We start from the raw sequence: 9,441 nt of genomic DNA, 5'->3' as shown, positions 1-9,441 counted from the left end.
TATTATCATATCATACTATATTATAAATGAAACATTTTTCCTTTCACCGCATTCATTTGAAACTCCCATGATTTTTCAATTTCTTTCTAATAATGATTATAACTTGGTTAATAAGATTAAATAAATATCAAACCTAAGGTGTAATCATATATAAACTAAATTTCAATAATAAAAGAATATATTTATTTCTACTTATAAAGTTATGTTTTTCAACTATTAACATAGTATACTTAATTTATTTGTTTTAATATATTGTTGGATGTAAACCATTATCATTTTAAAGCTACAACTTTTGAATAATTTGTATCAAATACTTAATTTATAAATTTGAATATAACATTACATGATCAACTTAAATATAAGTTTTAGTTTAAGTTAAACAATCCAAAGAATATTTTGTAAATAGTTAAAACTGATAAATTGTAGTGTATTTCTAATAATGATTATAAATTGGTTAATAAAATATAAATAAATATCAAACCTAAAGTTTAATCATAAATAAACTAAATTTCAATATCAAAATTGAAGGGTTTTGAGCATTCTAACACTCCTATGGTGTACATGCAACCCTAGAAACCTTGGATCTATGTTTTCTCTATTATACATGATTTTTCCAAGGTTCTCATCCTAACTAGCATACCAAGGGGTACTTGTAATATAAAAAGTTAGTAGAATGACATACCTTTTCTTGTGATTGATTGCTTGGAGTTTCAAAAGCCTAGCACCAATAATGTGGATGCCTCAAGTGGAATCACAAATCACAAAACAACTTGGAAAACCTGAGAGAATAGTATGCACTAGTAGAAATCGACCCACCCTTGTTCTCTCACACACTAGTGTCATTTCATGTGCCAAAGACCTCTTTATATAGTATGGTGGAATAGGTTACATCCATGTAAACCCTAATACCCATGACCTTTCATTTCCATAGGATCCATGGATTAAAAACTTCATGGATTATCCATGCAAGCTTAGCCCATTCTATATATATAACAGTCCATATTTAATTAGTCTCTTTTGATCACTAAATTAATTCCAAATTAATTCTTGAGCAATACTAATTTAGTAATATGATTTCATATTAATATATTATAACTTATAATATATTAATAAATTATAAATATATATACTATTCTCAAATGATTATCCATACAAATTGTTTCGGTGAAGTGCAACCCAAATAGACATGCCGAGTCGAGTCAAGTACATACCAAATATAGTTACGGACTTAGACACCTTATCGAACAAAAATAATATATTTAGTTCTACTTATAAATTTATGTCTTTAACTTTTAACATATTATACTTAATTTTTCTAGATTTAATATGTAGTTGTATGTAAACCATTATCAATTTAAAGCTACAACATTGAACAGTTTGGACAAAATATTTAAATTGTCAATTTGAATATAACATTACTGTGTCAACTTAAATATAAATTTCAGTTCCACTTAAAAAAACCCAATGAATATTTTGTGAATAGTTAAAAGTGATAAATTGTAGTGCTAAATGCAAATACTAAATTATAATCTCAATTTAACTAAAATATTTCCTAAACATATTTGTATAATCGTTAAAAGTTTTCAAATAAGTAACTTAAAATAACTTATAATAACAATAGTTAAAATTAACTCTATATAAATAATTATATTGTTACCTTTAAAATCAAAAAACAATGTTTGATGTTTTAAATAATTATAATAATATAAATTAAAACGTTAAACAAATAAATTAAAAAAAAATAATTAACAATAACAACAACTATAAATAACATTAAAACATATATTATATTTAATTTTATTCATGAGTAAGTAACTTGCGGATAGAAGCCATTCAAACTGTTGGGATTATGCAGTTATAATAGATGTATATATTATAATATAATTCAAAATAATCAATATATTATATCAATTTAGTATACGAATTATTATATCCAATTTAACAACAAAGTTATTGTTATATTTAAAAACATATATTTGTAAAGATTTCAACTATATAGGTGTTGTTGCGCAACGCGCGAGCATTCGCCTAATCATACTATATTATAAAGGAAACATTTTTTTCTTTCACCACATTCATTTGATACTTATAAAGGAGACATTTTTTTTCTTGCATCATATGCATTTGAAACCTCAAAAACTTTCCATTTTCCACATAATTAATAACAACCATTAAAAAGTTTTGTAATTTACATATCCTTAATGGTATCACTACTAGAAAAACAGCCTTTTACGACGTGCAAAGCACGACACTCATTGATTTATGTTATGCAAAAGAGAGTGACATTAAAAAAATGTCGGCTCTTCAAAAAATTTAATGATTTAGGTCACGCATTATTGCGTGCCCTTAAATTAATGACACATATAAAAAAAATAAAAACACGGAGGGCACTTGTGCGCCCTCTGTGAATGTCACTTTATAATTTTTATTCAAAACCCGCGTTCTTGAAAGGGGGGAAATGAAATCCACTCAAAATACTTAAATTTTTTAATACCTCACTTCAATCCCTTTTTAATACCCCACTTCAATCCCCTTCATTCTCTTCATCCGTTCTCTGTACAAACCCTAATGACGATACCATCACTTCTATACACCTCAACAACTCATATAATCGTCGTGAGAGCGTGAAAATGGCCGAAGTGATTTCTCCGATGGACATAGATTAAGTCAATCCGTCTATAGGACCTAACGGCAACAAGGGAAACTCTGTAGTCACTTCCGGCGGCGCCCCACCAGCCCACAGCAAAGCCACTCCATGGGTCGAGAAGTTTCGGCCTCAATCTCTCGCCGACGTCGCGGCTCATCGTGACATAGTCGATACCAGTATGCGACTTGTTTATTCTTTTCATTTAAAGGCTTCAATTTTTTCTTAAACTGTTTAAGGAATGAAAATTTTCCACTGGGGTTTTTTGACGAACAGTTGATAGGCTTACGAGTGAGAAAAAAATGCCTCATTTGTTACTGTATGGACCACCGGGCATCGGCAAGACATCGACGATTCTTGCGGTAGCTAGAAAGCTTTTCGGGACGCAGATGCACAATATGGTTTTGGAGCTCAACGCTTCAGATGAACGTGGAATTGATGTGTTGAGGCAGCAGATACAGGACGTGTTTGAACATTTACCTATTCAAAAGAAAGGGGATTCGAGATTGTGTGTATATATATCGCATGCGTTTGTTATCTAGGGTTAAAGTGTTGATTTTTGAAGCTTCGACTAGTATTGACGGGGATTTGACTTTTTTTGCAGCTGGAGATTGTGTGTTAATGCGGCCATCTGATTCTGATAAGCCTCCATACGTTGCTCGAGTTGAAAAGCTTGAAGCGGATCATAGAAACAGTGTGAAGGTTTGCGTTAGGTGGTATTATTGTCCTGATCATTATGATATGCAGAGTGCACATACAATTAAAGGGAAATGTATAGTTCACTCTTTCAAGAACTACACGAAACTTGATAATGTTGGCACTGAAGACTACTTCTGTCGCTTCGAGTACAAGGCTGCTACCGGTGGTTCCACCCCTGATCGTGTTGCAGTGTGAGTCCTACATCTTGCTCTTAATTTTGACAACTTATCTAAGCGTTTTTTCTGTTAATGGTGCGAATTAGGGTTCTTTTTTGACATGAAGGTACTGCAAATGTGAAATGCCCTACAACCCTGATGACTTGATGGTTCAATCGAAGGATGCAAGGACTGGTATGATGATCTTTTGTCTCAAAACGATATAATGTTGGATAAAAAAGAACGTTTCCCATGCTTGAAAGTTGAAACCTTTGGGCACCCTTAGGGCTAATAATGAATTTATAATAGAGGAGACTTCTACTTCTACTAAAGTACAAATATAATGATGATATTATTGCCATAATAAATAAAATGACGCAACTACCCATCTACGCTCATTAGTGATTTACTTTGTAATAAAAGAAACAAAATATTCTCATAATCAGTTTCTATAATTAAACGTAATAAAACATTTAAAAGGGTAGTTATTTGCTTTGATGTTTTTGTAGCGTTGTGTATTTTACTTGTATAAAGAAAGGAATCATATCCATTTCCATATATACCCATAAGCATAACACCACACATACATACCTTATAGATACATATACAATCATGGGTATAAATAAGCAATTATTTTGTATAAATAAGCAATTGTTCTACTTGAATAAAAAGCAAATGTCTGTTTATTTTATTTTGTTCTGTAAATTGTGCAGGTTTCATCCTTCTTGCATGGGTATGGCAATTGAAGAGGCAAAAATATTGTACCAGTTTTTTTTTCTCAGATTGTTCCTCTGATGATGATGCAAAAAGACCATCGAATCCTTTCCCAGTTTCCACATCTTCAGATGTCAAGGTGAAAATCCATTTAAATTTCCTCATGCTATTTGACAAACATAAGGGCAAAATTTGTTAAGTCGTTACTAAATAAGGAAACCCTCATTTACCTGTCTTTCTTTATCAAGTAAAAAGGAAACAAAGAAACACTCATACATAGGTTACCAGATGATATTAAGTCCTCCATGTGTAAAGTGGCTAAATGAGAGACAAAATGACCATTTTACCCTTACATTTAAAAAAACAAATTTCACATTATTTATCCAGTTTGAACGTGACAGAAGTTGGGAGGAAATAAAGAAGAAAGACAGCTTTGTCACTTTAAAAATTGTTTTTTGTAGTGCAAGGGTAAAATGGTCATTTCGTCTCTCATTCAGCCACTTTACACATGGAGGACTTAATATCATCTGGTAACCTATGTATGAGACTTATTGAGCCTATAGAAGATAGGAAGGTTAGTTTCGTAATTAATCAAACTATGTTACCATTTATGAAACTCTTAAAGCAATGGTACTATTTTTCATTTACTTAATTGACTTAACATGGACATGACTGAATGGGTGATGTTGTCTAGTCTGGATGAACCAAACTTAATTGACTTAGGATGAACCAAACTATAGCTAAAAAATTGTGCTACTTTATTATACAGAGGGAGGGGAGTATGGCAATGCTTGTATGATCCAAGCTCTTCTCTTCTTGTTACAGCAGGATTTGATTCTGCCATAAAAGTGCATAAGCTGTACTATTTTTTGCCCATTGGATCGGAATTAGAGAGATGCAGTGGTCTGGAAGAGTATGAAGAAAACAGATGTTTACTATCCAAATTACAAATTCAAAGCGTACTGCACTAATGGACAGGTATATGCCACTTGCAAAGAATATTGTGTTCTTTTGAGTTGAGTATACCTTTTGCTTACCTTCACATTTATTTCACTTGCTGTTGATATTCTGGGATGGGGTTTCTCTAACATGGGTTATCTTTTTATCTTTTTTCATCTTCATATATTGGATTATAAAAGCAAACTTGTAGTTTAATTTTGTTTCTTGTTATTTATTTTATTTTTTTACACTTTATCAGAAAAGCTTCCACTATGTAATGTAGAATCCAAGCGGGATCACCTCTATCAGGTAAACTTGTGTAGTAAATTAAAAAATTCCCAATCATATTTTACTAGTCAAGTTCTTATGGGCCCCATTTACATGGTATATGAAGCAATGAAAATGTGATTGTGTTTTGTTTTGAATATGATTTAGTTTTGGAAATCCTACATTAGGAAGCCTATGTTGCTAGTGGGACCGAGTCTTGGAGCAGCAGTTGACTTTGCAGTCAACCATCCAGAAGCTGTAAGCATGAACGATATAAAGCATCACATTTTTTGAATTTGATTTTGTACTAATGTATATGTTAAAGGGCTTATTTTGATGTTTTACAGGTTGATAAGCTGATTTTGTCACCAAGGAAGCTTGGTTTTGCTTGGAGATGAAGTTTATCAAGATGAACGCCCATTTATAAGTTCTAGAAAGGTATGATATTCATTTATCAGGAGAGAAGGCATTTTTGTCTTTAGATACAAGATTATTGTATTTAACTTTTTATATATTGATGATTTGAATTGAAGGTATTGTTTGACATGGGTGAAGCAATTAGCAAGGAGCTAGAGCTTATTTCTTTCCACATTGTTTCCAAAGCATTCTTAGGTGAATGTGGACAACATGGTGGATACTTTGAGATGACAAACATCCCTCCCCATGTTTATATCTTTTAAACGTAATTTTCATAACTCAACTTTCCCATGTGTTTGATTTGTATTGAGTTCGGGAAAGTTTGCAATCAAATATGTACCATTCTACCCTTACCAAGAAAACTCCCAACCCCACATTTTGAAATTTATTAAACAAATTCATTTAATCTTAAATTTACTTTACTAGTCCTTAAATTTCTTAGTTTTTTTTCCATTAACACCCCCGGATAAAGTGTTGCATATATATATATATATATATATGATGTTGCAGACAGTTGATGAAATATACAGGTTGCATCGATTTCACTCAGTCCCAATGTTCCTAGGCAGATATTTGACAATGGTGAGCCCCCCAAAGCCTGGTGATATCTCGTATGAGCAGTTTCTTAGAGAGAGGTAAAATTACCTAATTATCCATTTTCAAATTTTCATCACTCACAAATTGTTGATTTATAAAAATTTTGTCATCACTGAAGGGTATAATAATTAGACATTCTAGTTTAAACTTTAAAGAAAAAATTACTTGTTTGCAAAGTATTGTTGTTATGGAGGGGTATTTTAGACATTCTCTTGGTAAACAAATGCAGCAAGGGTATCCTTAAATCAAGATTGTAAGGATTTGTTATGCTCAAATCCCAGGTAATACTCAGACCTATGTGTTATTTGCGTTAGACATTTAAGTAGATGTTATGTAACTATGTAAATATCAATTTATTAATTATAACATTGTGGTATTTGAAAACTAATCAACCAGCTTAAATTCGCCTTATAGTTTTGCATGTGGGTGTTTCATATTTTTCTTTTTTCAGTCCTTTTAGTTCATGTTTTACCTTTTCATACATGTTTTCTACTGATGTAATGACTCTCTGCAACTATTCATTGCAGGATGATCAAAATGTTGAAGGATTGAAAATTGCAACAGGACATGTGGCAGCAAATACTATAAGACTGTTAATTTCTGGGTGCCAAGCTGGCGGGTTAATTGGGGTATCTGGTCAAAACATTGGTCAACTAAGAAACTCCTCTGGTGCAACTTAATAAGGAAGACAACCAACAGAGTAAGGGTACTTACTTATCTTATGGCTATTATTATTATTTATTGCTATATGTTAATGTTATTTTTTTTTATTAATATATAGGTTAATTCGTCTGGAACTACTTACTTATCTTATGGCTATTATTATTATTTATTGCTATATGTTAATGTTATTTTTTTATTAATATATAGGTTAATTCGTCTGGAATCTAACACAGCTGGAAGAAGGCTGTGGATACTTTCATTTGGTCTTGGTTGTACAAATAGGTTACATAGTTAGGGAAAACCTCTTAATAGCAATGTACAATTAGATCCCTTTAATACCAACGTATTACAATGTATTGTATTTTTGTATGACATTAACTTTTGTGCAATGTGTTTTATTTTTTGTATATGGTATTTTATTTTCTATTATGAGACATGAAATGCAAATTTAATTTGAAAATTAGTAAATCTATAAATAATTTTTTTTAAAAAATAAAATAAAATTACGATACGCAAAAATGTGTGTCATCTTTATTTATGACATGGCCTTTCTTGACAACGGCCTTAATGATACACATTGCGTGTCATAAATGTGTGTCGTAAATGCGCGTCGTCTATAGACGACGCGCAAAAGCGTGTCGTCTGTCGTTATGACAGGGCCTTCCTTGACACGCATTTGCGCGTCGTCTGAGTGTTTTACGACACGCATTGCGCGTCGTAAAAGGCTGTTTTTCTAGTAGTGTATTTTATGAAACAAATTGATTAAATCATGTTCATTTTTTAACTTATATATACTTAATCATATTTCATGGTCATTGCACTATCAAGGTTTTCTCATAATATATCGTTACCTATGTGTATGCATAATTTCATTTCCTTGCAGAAAATATCAATGAATATATTGACATTAAAAATTTTGGACTCTTTTGTTATAAGGTTTGTTATTGATTTAATAGTTGTAGTCTTTTTATTCTTATTATTAATCTTTTTCACACTTTTGATGAAGTTTTTGTATTATATTTGTGTGTTTTCAAAGGTTGTTTCTCACATCTCCAGTGAAACCAATATCTAGAGTTGTTATACATCTCAACCATATATTTGTCTACATACAATTTTTTTTACTTCCGGATAATAATTAGGATTCTAATTATTATTTCTTCCAGTTGATAGAAGAACAAGATTACTCATTCTTAGAGCATTTTTAATTGAGTCCGTGTGCTTAATTTTTTTTCACTTGAATAAATACCTTATAGGCTTAAAATGTGATGGTCTTTTATATAATTACTTTTAATTAAAAACATTATAGTATTATATTAATTAATTCATTAAAACACGTGACTTGGGTGATTTAATATTCTTACTCAAATAAGTACTTACATACACTTCACTCTATATAGTATATCTCTATATTGATATATGATATATAATATATTCACATGATTCGATATACGCGAGTGTAAAGCTTGACCAAGTTAATGATTGTCAAAATATAATAACAAATATGATATTAAACAAGTTGATGAGATTACGCGAGTAAGAGAAAAAGGATGCAACAATTTGAATTTAGTGTGTTTTTTGAGTAACGAAACCGAATTGTTTCAAACTGGAACCGAATAACCAAAAAGTGGATTAACGGAAGTAATACGATTCAGTTAAGCGACAAACATCAAACCGACAACCCATAATCCGACTTACCCGCATGACTATCATGCCTAGATGACATGAAGTATATTTGGTGGCGTGATATTCTGTAGGTTAAATGATTTCATTACTGACATTTGTCTTTATGTAAACATGTAATTAAATATTTTTTCAAAGTTAACTGATTTTATATATAGATTGCAATTTTTTATTTATGTAGGTGAATGGAAAAAAAATATTTATTGATGTATTTTATGAGGAAAAAATGATAGATCAAACTACTATTGTTAGAGAACAAAAACATGTTTGGATACATATCATTAATATAATAAAAATCTAAAAGATAACTATACAAATTGATTAATTATCATAGTAAATAATACAATAAATCAAAATTTATTGAAATTTTATATTGTCCAAGAATAAACGATCTTGAGATTAGTTATTTTAAATATGTATCTATCTTATTCTATATTTAAAGCAATTACAGTGTAAAAAAATATTATTTCAAATTCAATGATACAGACATAACTATTTTTAATAACATATATTAATTATAGTATAATATTTTGCGTAACGCGCAAATATTCGCATAGTCATAGTATATTATAAAGGAAACATTTTTTCTTTCACCACATTTATTTGAAACTCCCATGTATTTTTCCTTTCACCACATTTATTTGAAACTCCCATGACTTTTCAATT

The 9,441-nt window shown here is 30.6% G+C and overlaps 1 pseudogene across 1 annotated transcript; it reads left to right on the top strand.

The window, feature by feature from the left end:
- The first annotated feature begins 3,252 nt into the window (after positions 1–3,252).
- LOC145055297 (chromatin remodeling protein EBS-like) lies at positions 3,253–7,502 on the top strand (annotated as a pseudogene). The gene is made up of 10 exons (XR_013685132.1): positions 3,253–3,534; positions 3,626–3,693; positions 4,212–4,351; positions 5,038–5,190; positions 5,411–5,460; positions 5,587–5,676; positions 5,766–5,856; positions 5,952–6,470; positions 6,960–7,132; positions 7,303–7,502. The product of XR_013685132.1 is annotated as a chromatin remodeling protein EBS-like (transcript).
- Positions 7,503–9,441: the final 1,939 nt, after the last annotated feature.

The sequence above is a fragment of the Lactuca serriola genome, chromosome 5 (assembly GCF_051521515.1).
Source record: "Lactuca serriola cultivar US96UC23 chromosome 5, Lser_US96UC23_V15, whole genome shotgun sequence".
Classification (NCBI taxonomy): Eukaryota; Viridiplantae; Streptophyta; class Magnoliopsida; order Asterales; family Asteraceae; genus Lactuca; species Lactuca serriola.
This window is presented reverse-complemented; position numbering and strand designations above follow the sequence as displayed.